An 11,368-nucleotide genomic window follows, 5' to 3' on the forward strand; every position below is an offset into this window, starting at 1 on the left:
TCTTTGTACCCGATCCTCCTTGATGTTCAAAAGCATTCGACACGCTATGCGCACATCATTAAAAATCTATTGCATTTCTCATAAATAGCGGCCGCCGGCTGCGGTTCTGTTTTATTGCGGTTAGCATTCTTGAGCTGCTTCTCGCAGTACCCACTCTGCGACCATCTGGGTATCTAAACATTTTCTCGACCTCTTCAAGCAAAAAGAAAACCTTTGAACTTTAGCATTGCAGGGTACAATAAAGCCTACGTCACGCGGGTCCCAGGCTTCTGCGGCAAAAAAAAAAAAAGCACAGGAAAGGTTGTGTTACTCTTTTATTTCTTTCTTGATTAGAAAATAGTTTACCTTCTTCTTCTTCTTTGTGAGGTTTTACGTGCCAAATGCAGTTCTGATTATGAGGCACGCCGTAGTGGAGGGCTCCGGATTAATTTTGATCACCTGGAGTTCTTTAACGTGCACTATAACGCAAGCACACGGGCATTTTTGCATTTCGCCTCCATCGAACTGCGGCCGCCGCGGCCGGGATTCGATCCCGCGAACTCGTGCTCAGCAGCACAACGCCTTAGCTGACTGAACCACCGCTGCTGGTAAGAAAAAAAAAAGAAAAGGAAGTTTATCATACTTATTTATTTCTCGATTGAAGAATGTGCGAGTCGTGTCTTGTCATCATCATCATCAGCCTATATATTTTATGTCCACTGCAGGACGAAGGCCTCTCCCTGCGATCTCCAATTGCCCCTGTCTTGCGCTAGCGTATTCCAACTTGCGCCTGCAAATTTCCTAACTTCATCATCCCATCTGGTTTTCTGCCGACCTCGACTGCGCTTCCCTTCTCTTGGTATCCATTCTGTAACCCTAATGGTCCACCGATTATCCATCCTACGCATTACATGGCCTGCCCAGCTACATTTCTTGCGCTTAATGTCAACTAGAATATCGGCTATCCCCGTTTATTCTCTGATCCGCACCGCTCTCTTCCTGTCTCTTAACGTTAGTCCTAAGATTTTTCTTTCCGTCGCTCTTTGTGTGGTACTTAACTTGTTCTGGAGCTTCTTTGTTAGCCTCCAAGTTTCTGCCCCATTTGTTAGCACTGGTAGAATGCAATGATTGTACACTTTTCTTTTCACCGACAGTGGTAAGCTCCCATGTCAGGGTTTGGCAATGCCTGCCGTATGCATTCCATCCCAATTTTATTCTTCTGTAAATTTCTTTCTCGTGATCAGGGTCCCCTGTGAGTAATTGACCTTGATAAACGTACTCCTTTACAGACTCTAGAGGCTGACTGGCGATCCTGAATTCTTGTTCCCTTGCCAGGCTATTGGACATTATCTTTGTCTTCTGCATATTCATCTTCAACCCAATTCTTACACTTTCTCGATTAAGGTCCTCAATAATTTGCTGTAATTCGTCTCCATTGTTGCTGAATAGGACAATGCCATCGTGTCTTGTGCCTATGTGCAAAGAAGCAGTGCTTTCTAGTTGACGTCATTCGGAGACATAACGAATACTGTGATGTGGAAGATTATATCTTGAATTCAATTTTACCGATTTTAATAATGTTCGGTGTCTTGCGTTTTGAAATAAATTGTGCAGCCAGCTGTTGCAAGCCTCGCCAGTGAGCAGAGAGCTTACTTCTTTGTTCATAACTAAAATGCTTCTTGAATTATGTCTATGATAGGTCTCGCTTTCTAGTGGTTACCTGTCACCATGTTACGAAACTTGGCGCCACTTATTACAATAGAATGACAACAGTGTGACGACAATTTCATGAAAACAGCTGCGCATTTGGGACTTCTTTTTCGTTCATTTACTCAAAAGAGGCCAGATGCTCCTAGGTTCATTCTGCTTAAAATCCCCCATATATAATGCCCTATGGAAGTTGGTTAAGCAAAGGTATAGTGAGCGGGCAATTGGTGAAATGACGTATATCAACAAATGACGTGCACCTGGCCCTGACTACGATCGTCAAAGTAAAACGCAATCGAGCCATTTATGGAGAGACCAAGAATGACACCACATATATCTCCCTGAAATGTAGCATGAAGAACCCATTGTTTCTCAATTGTGACCGGTCTTTGGCGGAGTTATTCCCTGCAGCTATAGCCAAATCGTATAGAATAACAAGGCAACCTTAAGCTACTTAACAAGAAGACAACGTCTCCAGCAGGTAAGTGACAACAAATTGTCAGACTTAGGCGTACAAGTACCACAAAAAAGCATTGTACAGTCAGAAGGACCGAGCAAAATTAAGAAAAAAAGAAGACAAAACGAGAGAAGACGCGTGCTATGAGCATTGTTTGAACATATATAAAATCACCTGCTGGCTCTAATCACAGTTGTCCGACCTGCAAGATATTTCATAATGAGAAAGTTTTTCATTTCGCGTGTTCTGTTCGTTTTGGCCGCTGCAGCCGTCATCCTTTCGACAGTGGAAAATCAATGTCCACAATTTGCCCATGCTGAACCTCTTTTCAAGTCCCCTTTGGGAAAATCAGGTAGCGGACGTCCGAGCCAACCTTCTGCACAAAATCGTTTTCCTGCAGGTCCAAGTACTAATCCACGCCCTTCTCAATCTAAACCATCAAGTGGATTTTCAAGTCGAGCAACTTATGGAGGTAAGCAATTTTACATTATTGTTTCTCGTTAAACATTGCATACCTCATCTGATTTGCTTGAACCAATATAATGCTGTAGAGGAGAGCCTTAAAAGCGCTACTTTTCGATCACTTAGGGCACAAAACCAAACCGTCAATTAATACAGCCACAGCAAGAAGCAAATTCTGGAATTTGACGGAATTTTTCTACACCTAGACAGTAAAACCAAAATTTTATAATGAAAACAAGCATAGCGTAAACTTGGTGAGTTTTTAAACGCAAATATTTCGGATATCTGTTGCTGGGAAGGAGTTGTTCGAGAAAGTTGTCCAGGCGTCTTCAGGTACACTACGGCGGCATTAAAGGGGTCTTAAGCTAAGTTGGTTATTATGTGCTTGCTTGAACCTAAAGTCCTTCCTTGAACATAATTGTACCTATTTAAGCCGCCTATTCAACAAGTGCTAGCACTAAAATGTACGTTCTAGGAGTCATTTGAAATTTTAGCATCCGTTATTATTTCTCCTGGCTAGTATTCTGTTTGAGCAACATGAAATGCAGTCAGTTCTCGCTTGAGTGATATAAAACATATTTGTGTATGAATCATTTCACGTGATTCTTTGACAACGCTTCTCAATATGACTGGAACAAATTGGCGGTGTTTTTTCTCGAATAGGCAGTTTTGTTTTCTAACACGGTAATCTGTAGGGAACACGGCGTTTTTGGCAGAGCAGTTCCTAGATGAGGTGCACATATGTTGACTCTACGTGAGTATCAAAAGACTAATTACCAAACGTTCGTTAAGTTATTTTGTAAGAACCTTGGGAGCATTTGTTTATATAACCAGTTGAGGAGCAGTCGCAAATAATTTTACCGTTTTTTATCTATAAATTTCGCCGAATTCGGGATATTAATATTTCAACTTCATAGTTAAATACAGGAAACATCGAAACCGAATGCACCGGAAGCACAGAAACGACTGTCTCTCTATCATGCCAGATGGAAATATCCCGCAACGAAAAGTTTGAATGTGACCGTCGCGGTCAGTCACGGCGGGTACTGATATCTCACGTTTTACATGGTCAATATCGACTTCGACGTGCCGTATTGGTATTTGCCGCAACATTCCATAATTTGAATTTCGTCACTCTCATCGCCAAGCGGTGTTTCCGTCTGACGTAGCAGAAGGGAGGATCGGTTTTGTAGTTTCTTCGATAGGTCGTTGACATTTAATGATAAATACTATAATTTTTGTGCGATTTTCAGATATTTTTAAAAGGGGGTGCATTAACCCGTTGACGCCACTTTCGCAAATCGGCGACATACCGAGTCATTGCAGCTTATTCCCTGAAAATGTGTTTTCTGGACTAATTGCTGGTTGTAAGGTGTGGCCAACAAGTTTTCGAGAGCTGACATGCGGTGCAATAGGAGCAATAGTGTGAGTCTGGCAACCATTTTTTTTGCAGCCGCAATCGACGAGTGGCACACACGTGCAACGTCAACTATTTTCTATAGATTTTGTGAGCATAATAAAAGTCAACTCATGCTTCAAAAATTTTTTTATTCAAAAAACGTTTTTCGGCAGGGCAGGGCGGCAGGGGAAGGGGCTTCGTGCACGCTTTCTGTAGGAGGTATAAGCGACGACATCTGCCTAAGAGGAAGAGAAATGTAGCAATGTTGTTGCCTGTGGCGTATCCAGGACAAGCCCGTGAGGTTTCCAATTTTGTCCCAAATTTGTAAGCTGGCGTAGAATGGCTTGAGACGCACCACGTGAACGACTTCAGAACCTGCGCTGCGAGATTTGTGATTACGTAATTCCGTCGTCCAGAATGACCTCATAGTCCCCTGTGCCAATACGTCAAAGGATACTGAATGACCTGAAATAACGCCAAAGTAGCATTTCGCTTACTTCAAGTCGGAGTATAGGTGTCCAAACCCAAACACCGTCGCATGGCTGGTATTCCACATTGCGTCGTCGAAAGTAGCAGTGTCGGTTGTCCGTCCTTTGCTAATTCTTGAAGAGCATGTGGGCGAGCTGCCATACTTCTTCGGCACGCTGGAGATAGGCGCCGACGTCGAGGTGTTCTTCGTCGGTGACAACCGGTAGCAATGCGTCGAGCGTCGTCGCCGGTTTCCACCCGTAGCCCAGCTTGAACGACGTCATGTGCGTTGTTTCTTGCACTGCCGTGTTGTAGGCCGACGTTATGTAAGAAAGGATGACCTTCCCCGTCTTGTGTTCGACGTCGACGTACATTGCCAACTTGTCGGTGAGGGGGTTATTAGGCGTTCCGTAAGACCATTTGTTTGCGGGCGTTAGGTGGCTTTTCTCCGGAGACTGGTTCGGGTGTATTTCAGGATGACTTGAGTCAGCTTCGGTGTAAAAGCCGTTCCTCCATCCATGATCAGAACCTCGGGAGTACCATGCCATAGCAGGATGTTCACGACGAAGAATTTCACCCATTTCGCCGCACTATCTTTGGGCGGGGCTTTCGCTTCGGCGTAGCGGCTAAGGTAGCCCGTAGCCATGACGATTGACTTATTCATAGATGCTGATTTCGGAAAGGGCCCCAATCAGTGGCGACGCGTCGGCGTAAGTTTGTGCTTCGGTTGAGCCTGCGGCAGTTCAGGAACTCCCTGTGACCATTGAATTACATCCTTGACCATGTTGGGAATGTAGACCACGAAGGGAACATCTGGCGTAATTCTTCGCGAGATGCGAATATCAACTAACACTCAGAGCAACGATAGCGGCAAGCACACTTGTCGATCGTCGAAGTCTGATCTGCGCGTCAAACTTGTCGGTTCTTGTACATGACACGTCGAGGGTTCAAGCGAAATCGCGGGTGCTTGCATACCTTCCAGAAACTACAATACAATTGTCGTCGGGCAGACAATCAGTTACCCCAAGGTTCCGCGAGAACGTTGACAACGCATAGAATCAATGATAACAATCGAATAATTTCCATATCATGTAGGCAGATTCTTGCACTGAGCGATAACTTTGTATTGTTGGAGCGTGAAATGCGATGTCTGGAAAGAGGAAAAAGAAGTACGTGTTTCAATATACCTTTATTTGTCGGAATATATTTACCCCTTCCTTCCCGCCTCCACCTCATGGCTTCAGTTCCTCCCATGCCACATTATCTCCATAATTTTTTTTATATCGCTATAAAAATCAATTAAAGTTCAGCTCTGGTCCTGTTTGAGCGTTTTGCTCGTACAATGTTTCTTTCGCGCAGCCAGGATGCATGAAAGATGTGAGAATTGGGGAACTTGTGAAATATGCACAGTCAGGCGACTTCAGGCGTAATTCCTGCGATGAAAGCTGGACCTAGGATCATTTCCAATGTTCTTCATAGGTTAAACTTTGGCCTCATGTTTCTTACTAAGGTGGTCATGAGAACTCGTGGTTTTTAAGAAGTCAGATATTTTAGTGACATATTAGCGTGCAGAAATAGTTAAACAAATTCCGATAATGGAACTTTCTAGCCACTCACCTCAAGTGTAGCCAATGGGTCTTTTAATACCTCGTATTTACCGTGAACACTGGTAGTGCGAATTGAAGAAATACCGGACTACGTGACAAACAAAATAACTTCTGAAGCTAGCACTTGTCTTTGTTTCATTGTCTGGTGTGCCTTTACTTGACGCTACCCTTCTTCTTGACTGCAATCTCACTACGCATAGGAGCAAACCGCGAAGTAATGACATTAGGTCCACTTGTCATAAGTTGCATTTCTACAGTAGCTCGTAGATAGAACATTCTCAAGTGAAGTTCTGAAACTATTAGCAATATACATCGTAGGCCCCATACGGCGACACATGTATTAGAACGAGACTACCTTTAATATTACCAGTGAAATACCCTGATTTCATTACTTCCGGTTTTCAGTTCCTAATGCACTTAATGTAAAAAAATAAAAAAGTATTACTAGACACTTCTTAATTGGCTACGTCAGTTTCGTGATTTGATGTGCAAGTACTATTCAAATTTTTATGTCGTTTAAGTACAAGGAGAAGTTTCCTAAGGCAAGCAGGTGGCCAACCCATGGTCTACTCAAGGCCGAGCAGTATGAATATTCATATTCTTTAATCTTCTTCTCTATAGACGTGAAATATGAGAAACTTTGGCACCTGATTGGCCGGCTGCACTAAAATACCAGCCAAATAGAAACCGCAACAAAAGATTACAAAATTAATCATTGTCGAAGCAAGCCCATACTGAATTGCAAGATGTGACACATCTTTAAATTACAAATAAAAACAGGAAAAGAAAGTGAAATGGTTTGAGGAGCGCCTGATTTGTACTAATGTTGCCCAAAGAACTATGAGAGTACCGAAGTGTGGTTAACAGAACCTGCTGTTTAGTAAACACAGGGTTCATAACGTATTCGACAACACTCAGCGTCGTCGCATAAGATACCCTTGGCTGTCCATGCAACTTCTTTGCGACGCACGGTTAGAATTGCGGGTTTATTTCCACCCAACAGAATATGCTGCACCTGCGATTAAAAATCCCCACCAGAATATATACTTGCATCTCCAAAATATGGCTTAGACTTTACATTTAGGACTTCAAGTTTATGAATGTGCTGACCGTTCACGGCGTAGAACATTTACTATTTACTGTATTCTATTAAAGAAATCAGGGTAGTGCACGTTCTTCACATGTTTGTTTTCTATTCAGCGCAGTCCTAATTTAATCACGTTTATACGGACGTCAAAATAATTGAATGTGCTTCTATTGCAGGCCCTTCAACAAAAAGAATATCTCAGCCATCGTACAGGCTTTGAGAGACCGCTGCATGACCATGGAGAAAAGTTTGAAGGTGTGCTCCTGTGCTATTCCACGCGAAACGGAAGCAAAAATTAAAGCTACCGAATCTCGCGTGATCACTTTATTGGAAATAATAAATTGGATATAATGCTACTACATCTATCTTATAATTTTGCTGTTTGATTTCAAGGCGGAAAAAAAAGAAAAAAAAGAAGTCGCAGTTTCGTCCCGAAAGGTGAAGCACCGATTGCGAAAGCAAATTAGTGGACAGCTATACGAAGTACGGATAGTAGATTTATCGGCCGTATAAACTTGTAAACACAGGCATACTAAACAGTGGCGTAGCAAGCAATTTTTTTCGGGGGGGGGGGGGGGGGCGCTCACGTTGCAGCGCGGCCTCCTCCTTATAGAATTTATCGAGGGATCAAATACCTTGAATAATGTATTGATCATGGCAGTGGTATGGCAGTGGCATTGTCATTGCCAATGACATTGTATATTAGATGCTGCCAACAAATTATTGAACGCTACGCACTGTCAAGTAAACTATGTATTTTTTCATAGCATAATATGTTCGTATGTCCTAAAAATTGTGGCAGAGATAACTGATATCAATGCTCCGCGTTTTCTTTGTCTATTTATTAAGTAAAGAAAATATCACACGAACTTTAGAACTATATTAGCTCGAAACCTGCAAACCAGTCCATGCAGCTGATATGAAAAACGTAAAGGCCATAAAAAGAACCAATTGAGGACAAATATTTTGATGAATCTTTGTCATTCAAGAACCTTGTTTAGATTTTTGTACATATGCAACGGCCAGGGAAAAACCTCAATGACGCTTTCCTTCGTTGCAATAGATTGCGTAGGATCAGCTGTTACCAGTCGTTATTGTAATTACACCGAGATTACAGTCGCAACAGTGAGTACAAATAAAAATCACGACTTCTGCAAAATGCACATTAGAAATGCGAAGATAAAATGGGATATACAAATGCAAAGGTACAACTTGATAAAGGGCAAAAAAGTGTCGCTGGAAACAAAGTTGACTGCTTGTATAGACAAAACCTCGCAACAATATATTTAATTATACGTATAAGTCTCCAATAAATCTACGTACTTAAGGAAGCGTCACTGTATATAACGCGTCAAACAAGACGAATAGACATGTTGCGCAGTCACAGATAGTAAACTTTACGCGTAGAAAGACAGACGTTCCAGGCAAAAACAAAACTATGATCCAGAAATCGTGATATGTACTTGAGCCATGCGACGGTCACGACAGCACCATATGGGTAGAATAATAGAGTAATAATGCAGAAATGAGTACGAAAATATGTAATTTAACTGCCTGTGGAGCGGCAACGAATAGTCTCCACCCAAAATTAAAGAAGGCATATTGCTTTGATTAAAAAAAACAAGTAAAAGCAGGTAGCTTTTTAAAAAGGAAAGAAAAGGCCAAACGAAAGCCACAGATGATACGGCAAGTTGAACTACTCAATATCTGAGTGTGTTTGTTGGGAAACGCCACGTGGGCCTGGGATTTCAATGAGCAAGGTCGGCCAAACTGGTTATTGATGTCCTCGTAATTTTCGTATTCGCATGATAATTTTGATCATGATGCTCACTGTTAGAATAAACGGTGATACTTTCTACGGTTTTAAAAGCTATTCAACAGTTATTTTCCATTTTCATAGTTACGAGTTTATGGAGCTGAAGGAACAGAGCTGGTTGCATTGATTTTCGCTCGTTTGGCTATCTAAAGGACAAGCTTCACTCAGGTGGGAAAGTTTAGCGAAGCGGTCAATGACTTCAGACACGATGATGCCGCCGTCTGTGTGGGTGTATTGAAGCGCCAGCCTAAGCATGCGTTTCTGAGACATTGTTGAGCTCACGTAGTTTTTTTAGTAATCTCATGTTAAAAAATATTCTCTCTGCGCTCGCCGTGGTCACTCGAAGGATGAATAGAATCTGCAGTAGTTTCTACACATTTACATAGAACCTGCAGTCGCAATGAGATAGGCCTCTCTTCCGGTGCTAAAACCTAAAAACACTCCTTCGATGTCGTTGGCATCCTTGTTTAGGTACCTTGCCCAAACAGTAAGCTGTTTGATTCCAGCAATATCCGCCGTTTCGTCAGCAAGTACGGAGAAGCAGCCTGCAGTGTTTACTTTTGCATCTAGGCTTTCTTTGATAATTTCCCCACAAATTTCTATAATTTGGTTTTGTACATCTGGGATTAAATACGAGGCATTACTGGGGCAGCTTTCCAAATGGTTCTTCAGATATGTATCTCCACAATCAGCTCGCATGCGAAGAAGCGCTCTGAAAATACCAGTATTTTCAGCGGGGGCTTTGCTTAAATCCATAGGACCAGTGCCCCTATGGCCATGGAGAGCCAGACCTCGTCGCCTGCAGAAAAGAACTGCCTCAATAATAGGCCGGTAACGTTCTTCTGCTTTGTATTATTTTACTTTGCCTGCACTGGTCCCGCTGATCGATCACATTGGGCGCGCTTCCTGAAAATGTTTGGAGAAAATTATCAGCTGCCAGTTGACAGTCACGGTGATATTTAGTATTTTCGTGTGTGTGGAATATTGCAAGCACATGCTTTCATTTCTGGAACGGCTTGGACACGATCGAGGGCTACACTGCGCGCATGTTGGCCAAGTTTATAAGAACATTAAACCTACAAAGTTCCAGAATAGAAAAACTAAAGCACGCCTTTGGAAATGCCAGTGGACCTTTCGCATCAAACGTTTATCAGAACTTTATACCCATAAAATTTCGGGACTGAAAGTCATGCTCTTCGCAGATTCCGCGGCCGCTGCGAGATGCCGCAATGCGTCCGCTCACTATCGAAAAACCCTTGAAAATTTGTGCTCGGATGGGGCTCCTTGCGTTACGTGACTCCAGCTGCAAGGGCGTTGTCACGAAATCCAGCCCGAGTTGGCAATGTTCGTGCCGAAATGTCTTTTCGAGCGTGAACAACTCATTTTAGACCAAATACAGAATGATTCCCGGCACCGGTGGTTGTTTTGGTCGGCGGTGCATGCCAACACGAAAAAATGTCGTGGTGGGGGGGGGGCTGAAGCCCCATCAGGCCCCCCCCCCCCCCCCCCCCCCCCCTGGCTACGCCCTGCATACTAACTAAATTAACAAGCATGGCGTCACGCGCGCACAAGCAAACATGACCGCATCTCCCTCGATAAGCGCGGGAACTCGCTGTCAAAGTGCTGTAGTGAGTACGCGCAGTAGCAGCGGCGACCATATTGACTTTCGTCCCGGCGCTCGCATCAACGCGAACTAAGCGGCGAGAACACAGCGCAGGGAGGAAGGACTCTGCCACGCTGCAGATGGCTTTCAAGGTACAGCAGCCCGAGCGGGAACGCGCGGCGTAACACGCGGCCTGCCCCTTTCCTACCCTCCCCTCGGAGCCTTGCCGAGTCTCGCGGCCTGGCGGGCGTTCGCGGTCGTTCGGGTGGCGCAGAGTAACCCCCCCCCCCCCCCCCCCCTCCCTCCCTATGGAGCGCTGCGCGCGATGGAAGACAGCACGCTTCCATCCCGCTTCCCGCCCTTGCGTGAGCGAGATTAAGCCGCGATCGCGGGCTCACCCTCGCACGCCTTCCGTCGCACATAGAGCATACGGCGCATGGCGACTATTTTATCGCCCGTGGACTTCATACGGAACCTCACGGCGACGGCAGAAATGCGCGTGGCGTGTTCATAAATTGCTATCGCAATAAAGAAAAGAACAAGATGTAAACACGAAAGCAAACTGTCGCCCATTCAGTAGCTTTTCAAAGTGAAGCAATTTTCACCGTCCTGCGCAAACGTATTCACTGCGTTATGATTGTCCTTGTTAATATTAGCGAACAAAGCTAAAAGTCCTGTGCATCCTCTGTTATAACTGAGTGACCATGGTGGTGCGGTTCTGAGCCCGAGCTTGTGCGTTTGATCACGGCTGTCGGGGCATTATTAAGATGCCGGCGCAACGGT

The sequence above is a fragment of the Dermacentor silvarum genome, chromosome 5 (assembly GCF_013339745.2).
Source record: "Dermacentor silvarum isolate Dsil-2018 chromosome 5, BIME_Dsil_1.4, whole genome shotgun sequence".
Taxonomy (NCBI): domain Eukaryota; kingdom Metazoa; phylum Arthropoda; class Arachnida; order Ixodida; family Ixodidae; genus Dermacentor; species Dermacentor silvarum.